General features: G+C 38.7%; 1 pseudogene; it reads right to left on the reverse strand.

Moving 5' to 3' along the window:
- Positions 1-18,851: 18,851 nt before the first annotated feature.
- Positions 18,852-18,969, reverse strand: LOC126476235 (5S ribosomal RNA; annotated as a pseudogene).
- Between the last annotated feature and the right edge of the window lie 635 nt (positions 18,970-19,604).

The following is a 19,604-nucleotide window of genomic DNA, read 5'->3' on the forward strand; positions in this document are numbered from 1 at the left end:
GTTTCTGTAACTGGTTTAATTTCTTTGTCTTTCGTGTGGATATTGTCTGCAATATTTGTAACCAGATTATTATCATATGAATTTTCTGTAAGTAACCATAACCTCAGTATTTCATTGGTTTTTTTTAATATTTCCAAGCAGTTCTGTTATACAATATTTTGTTGCATACATCTTACCTTTCACTTAAATTTATGTGTAAATAAAGTTGATTATATTTTTGTTAAAGCAACCAGAATGAAAAGTAGCTGAAATGTAGTAGCAGGAAGCATAATGGTTTCATACCGCTCTGAGAATGAATTTAATTTTTTTTCTGAGGTGCACCTTTTATACAAAATATTAAATTTATTTTCTTTCCTTCACCTTTCATATAAAAAATTATTATTTTTAGTAAGTGAATGCAATACGAAAAACTATTCATTTTTATTCATTTTCTAAGTAATTTCTTACAAATTAGACGTTTTAAAATAAAATGAGTGAGTTAGAGCTAAAAAAATTGGACTATACTACGAGTCGAGGCTAGGTTCTATGCAAGTTGGGTCGGTCCTGGCACGAGTCACGACTGGGTCAAGTGAGCTAGAGCCTGCACACGCCTCCTATTCGTGTTAATGGAATTAATATCCGCTTCAGTTATCCGAATTTTTGTTGAAGTACCTGTTTCGGAAGCTTAAAGCTTTCACCAAGAGTAGGAACAGAAAACTTGTTGCTTGTCGTAGCTGGTGCTCCGGTTGCTGTTCCTAAGCTTTCGAGAAAGATCGTACAATTAAACAAAAAAGGCAAATCACTTGCATCTGAAGTAAACTTTCATTCTATTAATAACAGACGATGCGAAAGACTTTCGGCTGTCGAGTGGTTAGGTGAATGCATTGTATCATTTCAGTGTACTGACTAAAATATCTTCCATGTAATGAGTTGCACTTCTAAACAGTCCTTATGAAAAACTTTACGATGTATAATTCCTCTTGTAACTCAACGTAAACAAATCACAGATTCAAGGATGCCAAAATAAGGATTACTTGACACTTGAAGAACAAGGTAAAATTTTTGCATTTATTTGTCAACAAAAACGATAGGAAACATTCACTGTCTATGAGAGCCTGATTTACAGATAAGGGACATTGGTCGCATACCCCGTGTTTGTATGATATTGCAGACGAAAGTTTGAGGATGCAAAATAAGGATTACTTGACGCTTGAAGAACAAGATAAAGTTTTGCATTTATTTTTCAACAAGAACGAGAGGTAATATTCACTCTTTATGAGAGCCTGATTTACAGACAAGGGGAATAGGTCGCATACTCCGTTGTTTGTATCATATTACAGATGGAAGTTCGATTTTAAATAGCAGTTCCGACATACTTCACAAAATAGTTACAATGACAAGGCCGTCACTAAAAAGACGTTATTTGTGTCTTTCGTAAAACTCAATCAAAAATGAATTGCATCATACAGTAGTATTTCCTGAGAGGGCGGATGACTGGTCAGAGTCTCAGCATCACAAGAGTTCTTTGCTATCGATTCGAGTTCTGTTTTGACAGATGGTTACATTTTTGGAATGAACTGATAATACAGTTTTTGTGTTTCTTCTTCCTAATAACGAAAACAAAACAAAAAATGTAATTAACAAACATGCCGGTACTGTGTACAGAGTTGATTCTATCGGATGACTGACATACTTCATCTGCATGAAATTAAGTTTGTAATTAATGCATATGCAGCTCGACTGACTTATACACATATGAATGTCCAGCGTACCATACACACACATTTTTCTGATTCCATTAGCTTTTCTATCTCTCCTCGAATGACGTCCACATTTCCACTATCGTGATCACCATCTTCCTGAAAATGTGCTCGTTTCCATTACTTCTCTCTCTCTTTCTCTTTCCCTCTGTCGCTCTCTTTTCTCTTTCGAATATTATCTTGTTACCCGCAGAAAGAGGGCCATAATAAGCAAACTAGCAGTGCAAAGAAAGGCATTTCTGGACAGGAGACATCTACTAATAATTAACCCAGGTTGGTACGAAGAGGAATTCGTGGTGTGCCGCAGTCAAACAGTCAAAAGTCTGATGTCTAAAAAAAGAAGGCAATTTAGTAATCGGATGTTATAACGGAACTTTTCTTTATAAGACATCTACCAAATCCTATAAATAATCAACTTCACATAGGACACAGATAAGCGGGATTCCGTAGCGTGCGGTAATCTGATTAATAGTCTTCTGGGTATATAACCATTAAAATGTTACAATAATAAATTATCAGACATTCAGACCATGTTGCAGCGCCTAGCCTCGTGGCGGCAGTGCACCCAGAAAGATTTTAATATTCATAAGAAAGAGCTTGATTATGAGGGAAATTAAACTATTATAGCACATACTTCTAATCTTATCATCAGCATGAAGCTTACTGCATGCAGTGTTCTTGATTGGTTACTTTTACATGCCATCTTTACTATTTATTCACCTGGTAAGTCATCTAGTCTGAGGACCATCTTATTTTGATGGCTCCAGCAGGTAGGATTTAGCATACCATGAATATGAAGTGAGTTGTAGATTCAGGACCAAAATAATGAGTCCTCAGCTACTGCTGGCCGCTGTGGGAGAGAAGTTCTAGGCGCTTCAGTCCGGGTCCGCGCTTCTGCTACAGACGCAGGTTCGAATCCTGCGTCTGGCATGGATGTTTTGATGTCCTTAGGTTAGTTAGGTTTAAGTAGTTCTGAGTCTAGGGGACTTATGACCTCAAATGTTAAGTCCCATAGTACTTAGAGCCATTTGAACCTCAGCTACTCCACAATGTACCCTATGCCCTGTCCATCCTACATCCTTGCCTGGTTCACCCACTATCTCCTCCACGATGTCAATTCGGCTTCATCCTACAGTCTTTAAACTTACACTTAAAAGACGCTGCTAATAAGTCGTATTTGTACAGCAAGTTTGATGTCTAAGAAGTCGCCTAATCTCTGTTTCATACCTTGTACAGCACTCCATCGTCAAGAAAATTGCGGTCTTTATTTCGATGGTTGAGTTATTCATACTTCGCAGTCCGTGTGCATTTGTTCTGTGAGATTTTCTCTATTTTAATAAATGGAACCCAAAATAAATTTTCTGTAGAACTGTTTCCTGATGTCGCTATGAGCTCATAAACGTAAATGAAACCAATGTTAAGTCATGTTGATAATTTCTCCTCATAATCTACAGCTGTCTCCGTCAGTTAAGCACGCTATTGAGTTGTATCTCTGGCAGAGACAATAGAAGACAATTAAGTACACCGTGCGGGTTCCGTGCGTGATATGTGCGTACCGACGTGCCGTCATTTGCACAGGTTACGTAGGACAAAGCCGTACTCGATTAAATGGCACAGTGATATCGAGGGCACTGTCTGATGCAGGTGTTTCACCACCATGTGGTGCCTCCACATGTGGAAGCATTGTCTGCATTGTGGTCTCTTGTACGAAACATTAAACATTCATATGAGCTGAAATATCAGGCAGTCGCACACATGCGTGTATCGTTCCTCGTATAACGGTGCACGTCTGTAGCAAGTGCTTTCTTTATGCTTACATATATTCATATGCCTATGCAGTAAGTAATGTCTTTATCCTACAGAGAAAACTAGTACTGACTTCGGAGGGCTGTTCTTATGAGTTAACATCAGTAGTAAGCAGTCCAGTGCACAGGTGTCCCGTTAATTCTTTTGACATCCATTCCATAGAGAATAGTCGAGATGTCCGGCAGTCTTTCTCCTCAGATGGCTGCCTCACACTGAGAACAGAGAAACTGTAAGTAGGCTGTTTATGTTTTCTTATTGGCAACGTTACGTAGCGCTCTGTATGAAAATCACTGGCTGTGCTGTGTGCAGTCTGTGGCCAGTTTTCATTGTTGTCTGCCATTGTAGTGTGGGGCAGCTGGATGTGAACAGCGCGTAGCGTTGCGCAGTTGGAGGTGAGCCGCCAGCAGTGGTGGATGTGGGGAGAGAAATGCGGAGTTTTGAAATTTGTAAGACTGGATGTCATGAACTGCTATATATATTATGACTATTAAGGTAAATACATTGTTTGTTCTCTATTAAAATCTTTCATTTGCTAACTATGCCTGTCAGTAGTTAGTTCCTTCAGTAGTTTGAATCTTTATTTAGCTGGCAGTAGTGGCGCTCTCTGTTTTGCAGTAGTTCGAGTAACGAAGATTTTTGTGAGGTAAGTGATTTGTGAAATGTATAGGTTAATGTTAGTCAGGGCCATTCTATTGTAGGGATTATTGAAAGTCAGATTGCGTTGCGCTAAAAAATATTGTGTGTCAGTTTAAGCACAGTCATGTATAATTGTTCTAAGGGGACGTTTCATATGTCGACCCTTAGCCGAGGATACCTCACTGGAATGTTCTGATTTTTTCTTGTAGTTTGTGTAATTAGTGTAGATTTTGATTATTGCTTGCGCGTAATTGTAGAGAGAATCTCCTTTGTAGTTGCAGTCTGTCATTGTTGTACAGTAAAACAGATGTGGCATGCTTGTAGATTTGCACCAAGTATGTCGCAGCTGCACTTGCAATTAACTATATATTATTTTCAATGTTATGTTAATGTGTTTTCTTATTTTGCTCTTCAAATTGTGCTTTTCTGTGTTGTCGTGTGAAATATTGTGACAATAATGGCGTGTGAAAAACGTAATACTAGGCTCCAAAGTAAACTGAGAAATGACAGTGAGGACGAAAGCAGTGTGTTAGCGCCACCGCGTAATGAATTAACTAATGTTCAAAGTAGTAATTTGGTAATTGTGCATAGGGAAACGGAGCGGGCTGCAAATAATGGCGTAGACAGTGAAACAATTAGTGAACAGGGAAGCATTATCGATCGATCGGTCGGCAATAGCTCGCCTCAGAAATCCGAAATGACAGGACACAATCTCACAAATACTGTAGATTCAGGTTTTGGGTCCTCACCGTTTTCTCAAATAAGTCAAGACACATTTTCTGCTTGTGAAAATGTGAATGTTGCCGGTGCAAATTCACTGCCGAAAAGCACTGAGGAACATGTTTCAGACACCAGTGCATTGTTATTACAATTAATGCAACAAATGGGACAAAAGCTTCAAAAGTTAGACACAATGGAACAAAATCTTCAAAAGTTAGACACAACGGAACAAAATCAGAGACAAACACAGCAAAAGCTTCAAAAGTTAGACTCATTGGAACAAACCCTTGAACAAACACGTGAAAATTTAACTACTGAGTTACACAACATTGAATCGAAATGTCAAAAAGTCTGTAATGACGTAAGAACACAAATTTGTGAGCATTTTCAACCTTTTTTTTCGCGGCATGAAAATGCATTACAGAATCACGAAGCAGCCACAAAAGAACTGCAAACTATTGTTCATGAAAATCATGAGACCTTGCAAGCTAAAATTGACTCAGTTGCATCTACCGATTCGGTTACGCAACTTGCAAAAACTCAGGAAAACTTAATGGACACAATAGATGCTCTGAAAATTGGTTCAGAAAGACACATGGAGGAAATTAGTTCGTTATCAGAGAAAGTAGTTGAACTTTGGGATCAGCTAAATAATTTATCTACAAAGGTAGATGATAATCTGAATGACACAAAACCGGTAGTCTTTAATGACACAGAAGAGTGTGAACAAATTAGAAAATTCACACAAAATCAGAATCAAATTAATACGTAACACCAAAGAGAAATCCGGGAAGTGCAAGATCAGCTGATACAGGTAATACAAGAATTACGTATTTCAGAGGACACTCGTGCTCCAATACGGGAAGAGGGACATAGAAATACTGAACAGCCACAAAATAATAACACAGGGCACTTCGGAAATTATGAAAGAAATTGGGAAGGTACACCGAATTTTTAGATGGAACCGCCGAAGCGACATGACAATGACCGACATGCGACTCGCCGACATGATGATTTTGACTATAAGCTGTTCATTACTACACGTAAATTTAAAACATTTAACAATTCTGGCAACGACATTCATCCACAAGCGTGGCTCTATCAATTCTCTCATTGTTTTCCTCCCAACTGGTCATTAGAGCACAGATTAGAATTTATGTGTGGCTATTTAGAGAATGAACCAGCTGTAAGAATGCGATCGGTCATTCACGATTGCCACAGTGAAGGAGAATTTCATCATGCCTTCCTCTCAGCATATTGGTCTCAAGCTACACAAGACCGAGTAAAACGTAGTATCATGATGATGAAACACTTTGAACAATTTGAATTTTCCAGTCTTATCAAATATTTTGAAGACATGTTGCATAAGAATCAATATCTTTCAAACCCATACAGCCCTTCAGAACTCATCCGCATTTACTTAATGAAATTGCCTGAACATTTAAGAAATATTATTTTGGCAGGGCGTTGCAAAGACGACATTGAAGCTTTTCAGGGACTCTTACAAGAATTAGAAATTGACACAGACAGTCGCGGGATGCGAAAACAGGAAAACAATCACTACAGGTCACATCCGTCACAATTCCGTGACGACAGAAACAATAACTGGACACGACAGGTCTATTCTTACAACGCAAATCGTGACCAAAACAGACACCACCCGTATGACAACCACTGGCAGAGTAATAGTTACAGAGAAAGATTGCATTTCCGTAGTAATGAATATGACAGAGGCAATCATAGAAACAGACAATATGGTAACCAGAACTATTATTATCAAGGGAGACAGAATAATTTCAGACGAAACAGTTCAGCGCGCAGTTACGATTCAGGGAGAAATTCCCCACCACGTGACCGACAAGAAAGAAACTGTGGAATCTACCGACATGACGACAGACGATATGATCGTAACGACAGACCTGAATTGCATCAGAACTGGCGGGATTTAAACAGGGCAGGGCCCTCTCGACAAGGTGAATTTGTAGAAGTTAGGTCTCCAAACCCCAATAACGACGCGCGCCAACAAAGAGATAATAGGCAATGACTCATACCGCTGGCAGCCACAAAACGTACGTATGAAACTGACGACGCAGCTGCCGTAGCTAGTAATTACATAAAAATGGAAGACATTAGGGACATCTTACTCCACGAACACGACGTAAAACATAACAACATTGCATATCCTGTGATTCACATTACAGTCAATGACGTAAAATTTATGGCAGTACTTGACTCTGGCAGTCCCATTTCAGTAATTAGTGAAAGAGCCTTTAGCAAATGCAACAAATCGAACTATTGTCCCACACTTCCGTTACGTAAGATTAAATTACAAGGTGCAATCTTTGGAAAAAGTGTAGATGTACGCCAACAAACCAACTTAGAATTCATTTGTCAAGGCCACAGCTTCTCTATGAACTTTCTTATTGTTCCATTATTGTCGACGGAAATTATATTGGGAGTAGACTTTTTGAATGAATACAAAGCAATCTTAAACTTTCACGATGCTGAAATAAGTTTAGAGAAAGAAGATAAGTCAATAGCTTTGAAATTTGAAGATTGGCTCTCAAACCATGACGAGGAAATTAATCGGCTTTACCTTCTGTTAGACAACAGTTAGGAATTTTGTACGGAACTAGACACTAACAATCAGTCTGCAAGTACTGACAGGGATTATATCGACGGCATATTTGATACTGATGAGTTAATTCAGAATAAAATTCAAACAATTGAGAATTGTAATGACACTGATAGGCAGGACCTTTTTGGGATTTTACAAGCACATTCCACAGTTTTTACTCACAAAACAGGAACAATCAAGGGATTTCAATACCAATTTCGTGTTAGTGAGCATACTAAATTTTGTATTATACCATACGTAATTCCAGCACATTATAGGGACCGTGTTAGAACAGAAATACAATCTATGCTTGACGAGAGCATTACTGAGCCTGCAGTAAGCTCATACAACAATCCATTACATGTTGTTGAGAAGATAAATGGATCCATCAGGCTTGTCTTAGATTCGAGACAAATCAATACTATCATTATTCCTGAAACAGAAAGGCCGCAAACGTTGGAAGAACTTCTTCAAAATTTTAATTGTGTAAAAGTGTGGTCTTCCATTGATCTCAGATCCAGCTTTTATCAGATCGAACATCATCCAGAATGTAGAAAATACACAGCTTTCCTTTGTTTCGGCGTTTGTTATCAATTTCGGAAACTTCCTTTTGGTTTGAACATTCCTTCGGCGGCGTTCATTCGCGGGCTAAATTCCATATTACCTGAGTTCTTAAAATGTCACATCACCTTATATGTGGATGATATTCTAATAGCAGAAGCTTCATGGGAACAACATAATCGCATCCTCAACAGTTTGTTACGTATTTTTGCAGACTCTGGAAGTACAGTTAACTTGGAAAAGTCTGAATTCGGTAGGTCAAAGGTGAGGTTTTTGGGACATATTATTTCTTCTGAAGGCATTCAGTCGGATCCTGAAGAGTTAGAAGCAATCAGAGCCATTCCAGTTCCATCCACAAAAAAACAAGTCCGCAGTTTTCTAGGCCTCATAAATTTTTACCGTCGTTTTCTGAATATGCAAATTCTTGTTACACCAAAACTTTGTTCTCTCACTGGAAAAAATACTATTTGGAACTGGGACGAACAAGCACAGTTGGAATTCAATTCTTTGAAAGAATCGCTACTTAACCCACCAATACTAGCTCATCCAGATATGTCACAAGATTTCTGCCTTAGCACGGATTCTTCTAAAGTCGGTCTTGGTGCCCATTTATTTCAAGAAGCCATAGAAAATAACACTACCGTTCAGAAAACCATTGCTTTTGCTAGCCGAGTGCTAACAAAATCTGAAAAAAATTATTCCATTGCTGAATTAGAGCCGGCCGAAGTGGCCGTGCGGTTAAAGGCGCTGCAGTCTGGAACCGCAAGACCGCTACGGTCGCAGGCTCGAATCCTGCCTCAGGCATGGATGTTTGTGATGTCCTTAGGTTGGTTAGGTTTAATTAGTTCTAAGTTCTAGGGGACTAATGATCTCAGCAGTTGAGTCCCATAGTGCTCAGAGCCATTTGAACCATTTGAACTGAATTAGAAGCTTTAGCTATCGTTTGGGCATTTAACAAATTCCGTTTCTTTATTACTGCTAAGCACGTAAAAGTATACAGTGATCATCGTGCATTACCATTTCTTATGTCTTCAAAATTAAATCATGACAGGTTAAAGCGTTGAGCATTATTTCTGCAAGAATTCCACTTCACAATAGTCTACATTCCCGGCAAGGAGAACATTGTTGCGGACGCACTGTCACGCGCACCGCCTGGGCTTGAGAAAAGTAACACAGAAGGCAACCTCGAGAGAAATTTCAGTATTCTTTACATTCAGAAAGTCGCTTTTGAAAACTTCATCACCACATCTTTAAAGGACATTGCTCATGAGCAAGATAGAGATCCGATTTGGAAAGACATCAAAAGTAAATGGCATGAAAAGACGCACACTCAGATTCGGCATTACTATCTGGTTAGAAACAACATACTCTTCAAACGCTGCACTGTTGATGACAAGCTATGGGTACTTTGCATTCCAGACGATTTTGTTAATACGCTCATTTGGTACATTCATGTCAGCTAAGCACATTTTGGTCCACGAAAATGTTATCATATTCTTCGAACGACTTGTTATTTTAACAATATGGAAAAGAGAAATCGAAGAGTCTTGTCTATTTGTAAACTTTGTCAAAAGGCGAAACCATATACTATCTCACATCGTGCTCTGTTGTTTCCTATCATTCCTTCTAAATTAAAAGAATTTGCTGCAGTTGATCTCTTGGGATCCCTTGTCAGAACATCGAATGGATTTTCGTACGTTCTAGTCGCTGTTGAACTTTCTATAAAATTTGTTTCTTTCACTCCGTTACGTAAAGCCATTGGACGGTCTGTATCCAACGCCTTTGTTAAAAATTTCTTACGTGAAGTTGGACATGTTAGTAAAGTCATTTCAGATAACGGACCGCAATTCAGATCTGCTGTTTCGGAACGCATGCTTCGGAACCATAAAATCAAACCTGTTTTTATTTAATTGTACTCACCACATTGTAACCCCTCCGAACGGATTATGAAAGAAATCAATAAGCTTTGCAGACTTTATTGTCACAGAAAGCATCAGCATTGCGACAGATATTTACACTTATTTCAAAACGTGCTGAATGAAATGCCTCATAACTCCACTGCTTTACCACCTACTCTTGTACTGAAGAATGAAGAACCACCGAACAGAATCAGAGAGCTTGTACCTTCCCCGAATACACGTAAAATTCGACACAAAGACATAATTGATTTGGCTCTTAAAAATATAAAATCTGCAGCAGACAAAAGGAGAGAACTACACGGTAAAGCAAATGCAAAGAAATTATATATTGGTCAGAAAGTTCTAATTAAAGCTCATTCATTGTCACATAAGAAGAAACACTTGAGTCACAAATTCTTTCTAGTTTACAATGGACCTTACAGAATCCGACATATACCATATGACAATTTTATTGAAGTTGAAACTCTGCGTATTAGGAAGAGTAAAGGTTTACACCACATTTCACATGTAAAACCGTTTATTGAAAGATAATCAGTTTTTTTTTTTTTTTTGTAACTTAGTATTTGCTATAAAATTGTTCACTTTACATTACTAGTATGCTTTGTCAGACTTAGAATCTGTTAACATGCAGCAATGTCTGAAGTTAAATATCCAGTCAAGAACCAAGAGAACTTATTTAAACAGAAATTACCACTGCATTGTGATAGAGAACAGAGGACACAGTGTTACTGTGTGTGTACATTCTTGCTTGTTAGTTGCACGATTATGTAACGACTATAAGGCTTACATACTTAGAACATATACTGCTAATGAGATTTTAATGCAACATTTTGGTTTACTTGAAAAGACATTCCTTATTTGAAGTAGTTTTTGTGAGATTAAAGATGACTTAGTATTTGGTTTCTTTGACAGCTACACGATTATATCATGACGCTACTAACGTGTGACACAATTTACATTGTTGCTTTTGCGGTGTTTCTGTTTTATATCTGCACAGTTTTTTCTGAATTATTCTGGAAAGTAAAACATGTTTTAGTAGTAACTTTTGTGGTATAGCTACAATGAGACAGCCTTTTTCGTAGCACAACAATACGTTACATTATAGTACTTTCTTGATCATAGTAAGGTACGTAATAACTACGATATCTATACGCAAAGCATTTCACTTTCGTTTATGATGAGGTAAGTATATTGACTTCAGCAGAACTTTGCTTACAGAGAACGATAACTACGACACTTCCACAGAATTATCTTACAGCAGGACGCACATTTAGCGCTACAAGACACACATTTGAGCGATTAATTTTGTACTTAAACCATTTATTTTTCAAGATTTTTGAATTACAAAGAAAGTTTTCCGTGATACATTTCACTCCATTGCTGTAATCTGTAACACCTGAGGGTACAATTAAATTAATCCTCAGGGGGGTACACACTTACTTTGTGTACCATGTGTTTGGAAAGCACAAGGAGCCCTAGCTAATATGGTATTTGCTTATACAACTTTACACATCAGTACCATATTTCTCTAACACACAAATTACACAGCTATCTGATGATTTAGCTGAGAGATAATTTTTTTTGTTTTACTACATCAGTGACACATGTTTACGCAATTACACAGTTGGGTAACTTCACACTTACGAAATGGTATTTTGTCTGTACTTTGTGAACTGTTCATATTTTTTTGAAACCATTGTGATATTATGACAGCTTTGAATGATAGCCGGCCACGGTGGTCTAGCGGCTCTGGCGCTGCAGTCCGGAACCGCGGGACTGCTACGGTCGCAGGTTCAAAACCTGCCTCGGGCATCGGGCATGGGTGTGTGTGATGTCCTTAGGTTAGTTAGGTTTAAGTAGTTCTAAGTTCTAGGGGACTTATGACCTACGATGTTGAGTCCCATAGTGCTCAGAGGCATTTGAACCTTTTTTTTTTTTTTGAATGATATATTTGGTATGGGATCACGATTTTTAAAGTACGATTGGGGTAGATGACACTATTGAAATGAACAGAGAATTTTTTAGGTTTTGACATTATAGCTGAAAGCTACGACGGTTTTGAGATTTGGCTGAGTTTTTATGATGTTATTATTACGATGACAATGTGTATTATGCTGTTGAGGTATGGTTATGATCAATAAGATGATGCTACCATAAATGAGGAATTTGATTATACTATGTATTTATTTTGATGAAATATTGAAGAAGTGTCGACGAACACTTATATGAATAATGAGTAGTGGTTAGGGACTCTGATTTGTGGAAAAGGATGTTGGAAACCAAGAATCGTACTTTAAGAGTTATGAAATGTGTGTAAATGCGCGAATGTATCACAATGCCGACGAAAACTTTTTGAACACTGTTATATTCATAGGATTTTGTTTCTACAAATTTGCAACGCAAATTCTCGACCGGTGAAATTTTTTATATGAGACTGTCACTGTAATGCAAACTGGTGTCGTAAATATATCAGTAAGAAAGTTAAGTGACCACCTTCACGTAATGAGTCGTGGGCACCCTGCTGCGTGACAGTCGCCTGGAAAAAAGCCATTAGTATGTGCCTCTCAGAGGCACAGGTGAAAAAAGAGGGGGCCATTACCCTCGCTATTGACATTCCTTTGTAGAAAGCATCGCAAATACGACACGCTCAAACTTGAAAACATATGATAACACTGTGGAGCTCTTCATTTATGATATTTATTGAAATGCCTAATGAAATGACGAGAAATATTTTTATGTCTATACACCTGATTATGACTACTGTCTTTCTGGTTGAGAGATTTTTCTACTAACTTATGAAACGCCCCATGACTACTGAATGACGTTCTTATGCTTTACTTTGTACATAGTTGCTTATGCCACTTGATATCTGGTTTCCAGCTGTCTTGCAGCATTGGTTTCATAAAATAAAATTAAATGCATTTGCTAATGTGAACAGATCTATTAAATAATTAGTTTATGATCCACATTCTTCGAAAAAGGAGCTCTTGGAATGGAAAGAACAATAAGAAGGGACTAATAACAGTAACTGCATATATAATTTTCTTTTCAAGTACTTGGTAATTTTTGTAGAATTAGTTTTTGTGGTGCACCACTTTAATTACATAGACATTACGATGTGAATATACGTTTCCCTTGTCTGCATTGTTGTCTTTAGTATAATATTTTTTTCTGCTTGAGCTATGTCATGTTTAGAATATAAGTTATTTCATTTGCTGCTGCTGTTTGCCAGGCATAGTGTTACTGAATTTGACTTTGTTGTACTCTGCTAAGCGAGTTTACTACTGATTTATTTTTCTTGATTGCTGCTCATTACCTTATATTAGTTGTAATATTGTTGCTTACTTTGCCAATTTGTACTTTTTTTGTGCATGCTGTTTGTGTTAATTTGTTATGTGCTGCTGCACTGCCTCATCCCTAGGTATATATATCTGAGCTCAGTAGATTTAAGTTAGCTTAAGAGGGGGTAGACTATATAACAAACTAACTATGATGAATTGGAAGACATGCATTGAGAAGCTATAAGAAAATGGTTTGGCCAAAAAAGTAGTGCACAGTGGAGAAAAACTATTTTTGAAAGAGGATGTGAACAGAATACAGAAAGCATGCTTGGATAGGATTTTTTTTTGGCTGGAGCAAATGTTGAAATAAGATGGACGATATATGGAATGAAGTTTTGGGTTGGACTGCAGTATCAAATGTTACACTGAAAACGAACCCTGTCCTTTCCATTGTGTTATCCCCCTATGTGTTTGTGTACTCATGTATATTTGTGCTTTTCCTGTCTTTATGTGTTTAGCTAATAAGAGTTATGTTGTAGAATTTTTCTGATAATATGTTATTTTCTTTGTAAAGATGTTTAGACATTATGTATTCTGTTCTGTTTTAATGCTCATGTGTGAAGTTGATGTTTCGAAAGTTATTCTGATCTTTTATGTATGTACTCATGTCATAATTCCTGTAACACTGATGTATATGTTATTTCAATTCTTTTGTAAAGCCTGTACTACAAATGTTGGGATATTGTTATGTTCTTTAATGATGTATTTTGTACCTATGTAATTGTATTCTTATGTTATAAAATTGTAATTGACACCAGTTCATCATATAATTAACTTGTAAGTTCCATTTCACTGCACACGTTTCTGTTGGTCATAGTATATGGACAATATGTGAGAAGTAGGGACTGTTAGTGTTTACACATGTGTTAATAATTCAGCAAGGGACTGGATAACAGCATTGCTGGTTCTAAGGATAATTCCAAAAACTTTGTGAGTGCACAAGTGGTGGTTACAGACTTGCTATATTGTCTGCAAGACTTTTCGATGGTGATTGTGCACCTGCACAGTCGCAGCAGATGGCTGCTGGCCATCTCTACAAGGACTACAGTGGGTCTACACCTTTGATGATTCATCAATACCATTATTTCTACAAGGACTGTAGTGTGTCTGCACCTTTGGTGGCCCAGCTATACCATACTCTCTACCAAGACTATAGTGGGTCTGCTCTGTGATGACCTACCTACCAATATTGTTCAAAACTTCGACTGACTCTGCTGTGGGTTTGCTCTGTTGTGGCCCATTACCTGTCTGCATGTCGAGAGTTAGCACTGTCTTTCCGTTGGAAGGACAACACTACTTCTTCAAGACTGCATGGAAATCCACTACTTCCGTGTGCATTTTCTTTTACTGCTCAGCCCTTGCGAAAAACACTGCAATTTTACTGTGATGAAGGATCAGGACTGTCATTATGGACCGTGAGAAAATTTTAGCTTTTGACCAACATTGTATCAATAAGTGTGTGCATTTGATATCTTTGTTATTGTAATTATGAGAAATTTTACAAATCTTTATTGGCCACTGCCCAAAACAATTTGTAAAATTTTTTGTGGGGAGCATGGGGACTATGTAAGTAGGCTGTTTATGTTTTCTTATTGGCAACGTTGCGTAGCGCTCTGTATGAAAATCACTGGCTGTGCTGTGTGCAGTCTGTGGCCAGTTTGCATTGTTGTCTGCCATTGCAGTGTTGGGCAGCTGGATGTGAACAGCGCGTAGCGTTGCACAGTTGGAGGTGAGCCGCCAGCAGTGGTGGATGTGGGGAGAGAAATGGCTGAGTTTTGAAATTTGTAAGACTGGATGTCATGAACTGCTATATATATTATGATTATTAAGGTAAATACATTGTTTGTTCTCTATTAAAATCTTTCATTTGCTAACTATGCCTGTCAGTAGTTAGTGCCTTCAGTAGTTTGAATCTTTTATTTAGCTGGCAGTAGTGGCGCTCGCTGTTTTGCAGTAGTTCGAGTAACGAAGATTTTTGTGAGGTAAGTGATTTGTGAAACGTATAGGTTAATTTAGTCAGGGCCATTCTATTGTAGGGATTATTGAAAGTCAGATTACGTTGCGCTAAAAAATATTGTGGATCAGTTTAAGCACAGTCATGTATAATTGTTCTAAGGGGACGTTTCAAAACGAATTTGCTTTAAATGGACCTCATAAGAATCGGCAGTAACAGAATATCAAATCACTGACTGTGGTGGTTCCTGTTTGTGTAATTACTTTTCTTGTTGATAGAGTAAAGTATACGAATTTGAAACGTGACGTAACATCAATGAAATAAATTAGATATTTTATTGCATCCCTCATTTAACCTTCCAGTGATCGTTTGTTTAGCGATTCTTTCTATTGGTAATAAAATCAGTAGACGTTCTAAAATAATTAGTTGGTATTTCATGTGCAATATTGTATGACCCAATACAGGAAACAATTCAAAATATCTCGTGTCACGAGAAATAAGATGCCTCGCTGTCAAGGATACCTCATGAATTGCGACTGACAGTATCTTCTGGAAAGTCTATTGGGATCGTTTTCTTACAGCTGTTCTATTGTGCCAAAAGCAAGAATAGTGACCGTATAAAAAAAACCTGTTTTCATCAGAAAACTTGGAAATATGTCTGTATGTTTTCGTTGTTTTCTGATTCCGACGCCGGCCTATGTGGCTGAGCGGTTCTAGGCGCTTCAGTCTGGAACCGCGCGACCGCTACGGTCGCAGGTTCGAATCTTGCCTTGGGCATGGATGTATGTGATGTCCTTAGGTTAGTTAGGTTTAAGTAGTTCTAAGTTCTAGGGGACTGATGACCTCAGATGTTAAGTACCATAGTGCTCTGAGCCTTTTGGACCATTTAAACTGATTCCGACTGAACACCGCCATTTTGTTAGTTCAGGTAAATCTATAGCTGGTCGGTGCGTGCCTTCTGTACCAGACGCCAGCGCTAAAGTGTCTGCTCTGCTCCACTGACATGCCGAAACTGCTGATAAAGCACATCATCAGCCACAGCGTGGTGGTGTTACGTTTCACATCCCACTTCTGATTAGCATATCGTGCAGTTCCTCCCTCCCCACCTCCAGCCGAACAGTGTAGATCAACCACTCACTTCAGTTAAAGCTTTTGGCTGCATTATTTTGATACTGACTGGGGATAAAGGTATTTCAGTCATAGAAAATGAGGTATGATCACGTATACATCACATGTATTGTACTGCGCTTTCTTTCAAAGTTCCGCATTTTATGTGTAAGTTACACCTAAAAGTCGCCTCAGAAAGCAGTATTTCCTTTATTCGGGTTCATCTGTGTACTTTTTAAATAATTATCTATATTTATCTCGTACTTCATAATCCATCTAATGGTGTATGGTGGGGGGTACTTTCCGTACCACTATCTGATCCCTTCAATCCTGTTCCACTCGTGAGTAGTACGTGGCAAGAATGATCGTCGGTAAGCCTCTGTATTGGCTCTAATTTCTCGATTTTTCTCCTCGTAGTCAGTACGCGAGGTGTATGTGGGGGGAAGTAATATATTGTCCGATTCCTCCTGAAATTTCAGTAGTAAATATCTCCTTGATGCACAACGCCTCTCTTGTAACGTCTACCTGTGTAATTTGTTTCGCATCTCCGTAACGCTCTCTAACCAACTAAACGATCCCGTGACGAAACGCGCCGCTCTACGTTGGATCTCCTCTATCAGTCCTACCTAATAGGGATCCCAGATAGATGAAGAATACTCAAGAATCGGGCCAACAAACGCCTTATGAGCCACTTATTTGGTGGATGAGTTATATTTCCTTAAGGTTCTTCCGATGAATCTGCGTCTGGTGTCTGCTTTTCCCACTATATGTTTTATGTAGTAATTCCACTCAACGTCGCTCTGGATAGTTCGGACTAGATATTTTACGCCGGACGCTGTCTCCAGCTGTTTGTCATCAATAGTGTAGCTGTACATTAGTGGATTCCTTTTCCTATGTATGCGCAATGTGTTACATTTATATACGTTCAGGGTCAACTTCCAGAGCCTGCATCATTCATCAATTCTCTGCAGGTCGTTCTGCAAATTCTTACTATCTTCTGGCGTTGCCACCTTGGTACATACAACTGCATCATCTGAAAATAGCCTTGAAGAGCATCCGACGCTTTCTACTAGATCGGATATATTGTAAACAGCAACGGTCCTATCACACTTTCTTGTGGAACTCCGGACATTACCTTTACATCTGTCAATTTAGTTCTGATAAGAGCGATGTACTGAGTTGTATCTGCACGAAAGGCTTGAATAAAATCGCAAGTCTGCTCCGATACTTCGTAAACTCGTATTTTTTTCATTAAACGGTAATGTGGAACGGTGTCAAATGCCTTACTGATGTCAGGGAACACGGCATCAACCTGAGCGCTGTTGTCCTCTCATGAAGGAACAGATCGAGCTGAGTTTCGCAGGATCTCTGTTTGAGGAATCCATGTTGATTTTTATAGAGGAGACGTTTTTTTTCCCAAAACGTCATAATTAATGAGCATAAAACATATTCCATAATTGTAGAAAAGATTGACTTCAACGACGTAGGTCAATAATTGTGTGGATCTGTCTTAGGACTTTCTTAAAAACGGGATGACTTGCGCTTTTTCCAGTCGTTACGTACCTTTCGTTGCTCAAGCGATCTACGATAAATTACTGCTAGAAGGAGAGCAAGTTCTTTCGCGTAATCTTTATAGAATCTTAAAGGCATCTCATCTGGTCCACTGCTAAGCAATTGTAACTGCTTTTCAATTGTGCGATCGGTTATCTCTATTGTGGCACCAAGCCATTAAATCATTACATAAAATGTATTTTCATTTTTTAAACATTCTATGTGGACCCACGATAAAAATGGATGGCCATATCAGTGAGGATTGGAGGGGTGAGTAGTAAAGTCACTGACAGTTTTAGCTTTTGTCTTGCCGTTTTGTAAATATAAATGCGCGAAACGCCACTGAATATCGAACTGGGAAGGCTCAGGCTCTTAATTTCGGCAGAATGACTTCTCATTACGTAGTTCTCTGTTCCAGTAAAACGCTGGCGCATAGCATCTATCCGTAAAAATAACGTATCTGTGTACAAAGCACTGCTTCCAAGGTAATACCAGTATTACAATTTCAGATGCGCAGGTGTAACATTCTAGTGCCAGATAAACAAATCAACATTGTACCTGCGGAGACACATTTTTCCGACTGTTTCCAGTAATTAAGAAAGGTTCACGTATTTGGTTACCCTATAAAGAAAATGGAAAATAAAACATGTTCACTACTTAAAATATTTTCATTTCACAATTCGCAGACTATACTCCTCCCGAACTGGCCATGAATGCCCGACGGTACCGACCGGCCACCGTGTCATCCTCAGCCCAGAGGCGTCACTGGATGCGGATATGGAGGGGCATGTAGTCAGCACACCGCTCTCCCGGCCGTAAGTCAGTTTCCGAGACCGGAGCCGCTCCTTCTCAATCAAGTAGCTCCTCAGTTTGCCTCGAAAGGGCTGAGTGCACCCCGCTTGCCAACAGCGCTTGGCAGACCGGATGGTCACCCATCCAAGTGCTAGCCCAGTCAGACAGCGCTTGACTTCGGTGATCTGACGGGAACCGGTGTTACTACTGCGGCAAGGCCGTTGGCGATTCTCGGACTATAAGGCCTCTCAAATTAGGCTTTTGAGCTTTACTTACAAGACAGCTGTTCATAAATTAAGAAAGGTGTTATTCTTATGTTAAGAATGAGCCGTTTTGTATTTTCTCCAAAAACCTTATTTTGTTAATGACACATCTGAACTCTTCGGAATTCAAAACCACTGGTTGACAAGCATCTCATTTATCACGGTACTCTTAGTATTTAAGAAAGGTGGCCGAGAAAGGCATTGCTAATGTAGAAGTAAGTACTGTCGTAACGACTAAAATTTCAGTTAGTAACATAACTACACACATAGTCGCTCCCTTGATTGGCTATCCCATATAAGATTGAAGTAGCAGATTAAATACTGAGTTTTATCTCTTATCATGACCATGCATTTTGTTATCAAGTCGAATGCTAATACCAAATTACGAAAAAAAGCGTTTATCGCCGCTCTGAGATTAATTGCCTCAGCTAAGCTTGAAGGAAGACTCTCAGATTTTGGATGTGGATTAGAGCCAAGTCTGTTAGCCGTTGCAAAACACTAACAACAGCGAATCTCACTCTACATATATCGATGTCAAAACAGCAAGTACACTCATGCTCATAAATTAAGGATAATTGCAGACTGAGGTGCCACACAA

This window comes from Schistocerca serialis, chromosome 4 (genome assembly GCF_023864345.2).
Source record: "Schistocerca serialis cubense isolate TAMUIC-IGC-003099 chromosome 4, iqSchSeri2.2, whole genome shotgun sequence".
NCBI classification, from domain to species: Eukaryota; Metazoa; Arthropoda; class Insecta; order Orthoptera; family Acrididae; genus Schistocerca; species Schistocerca serialis.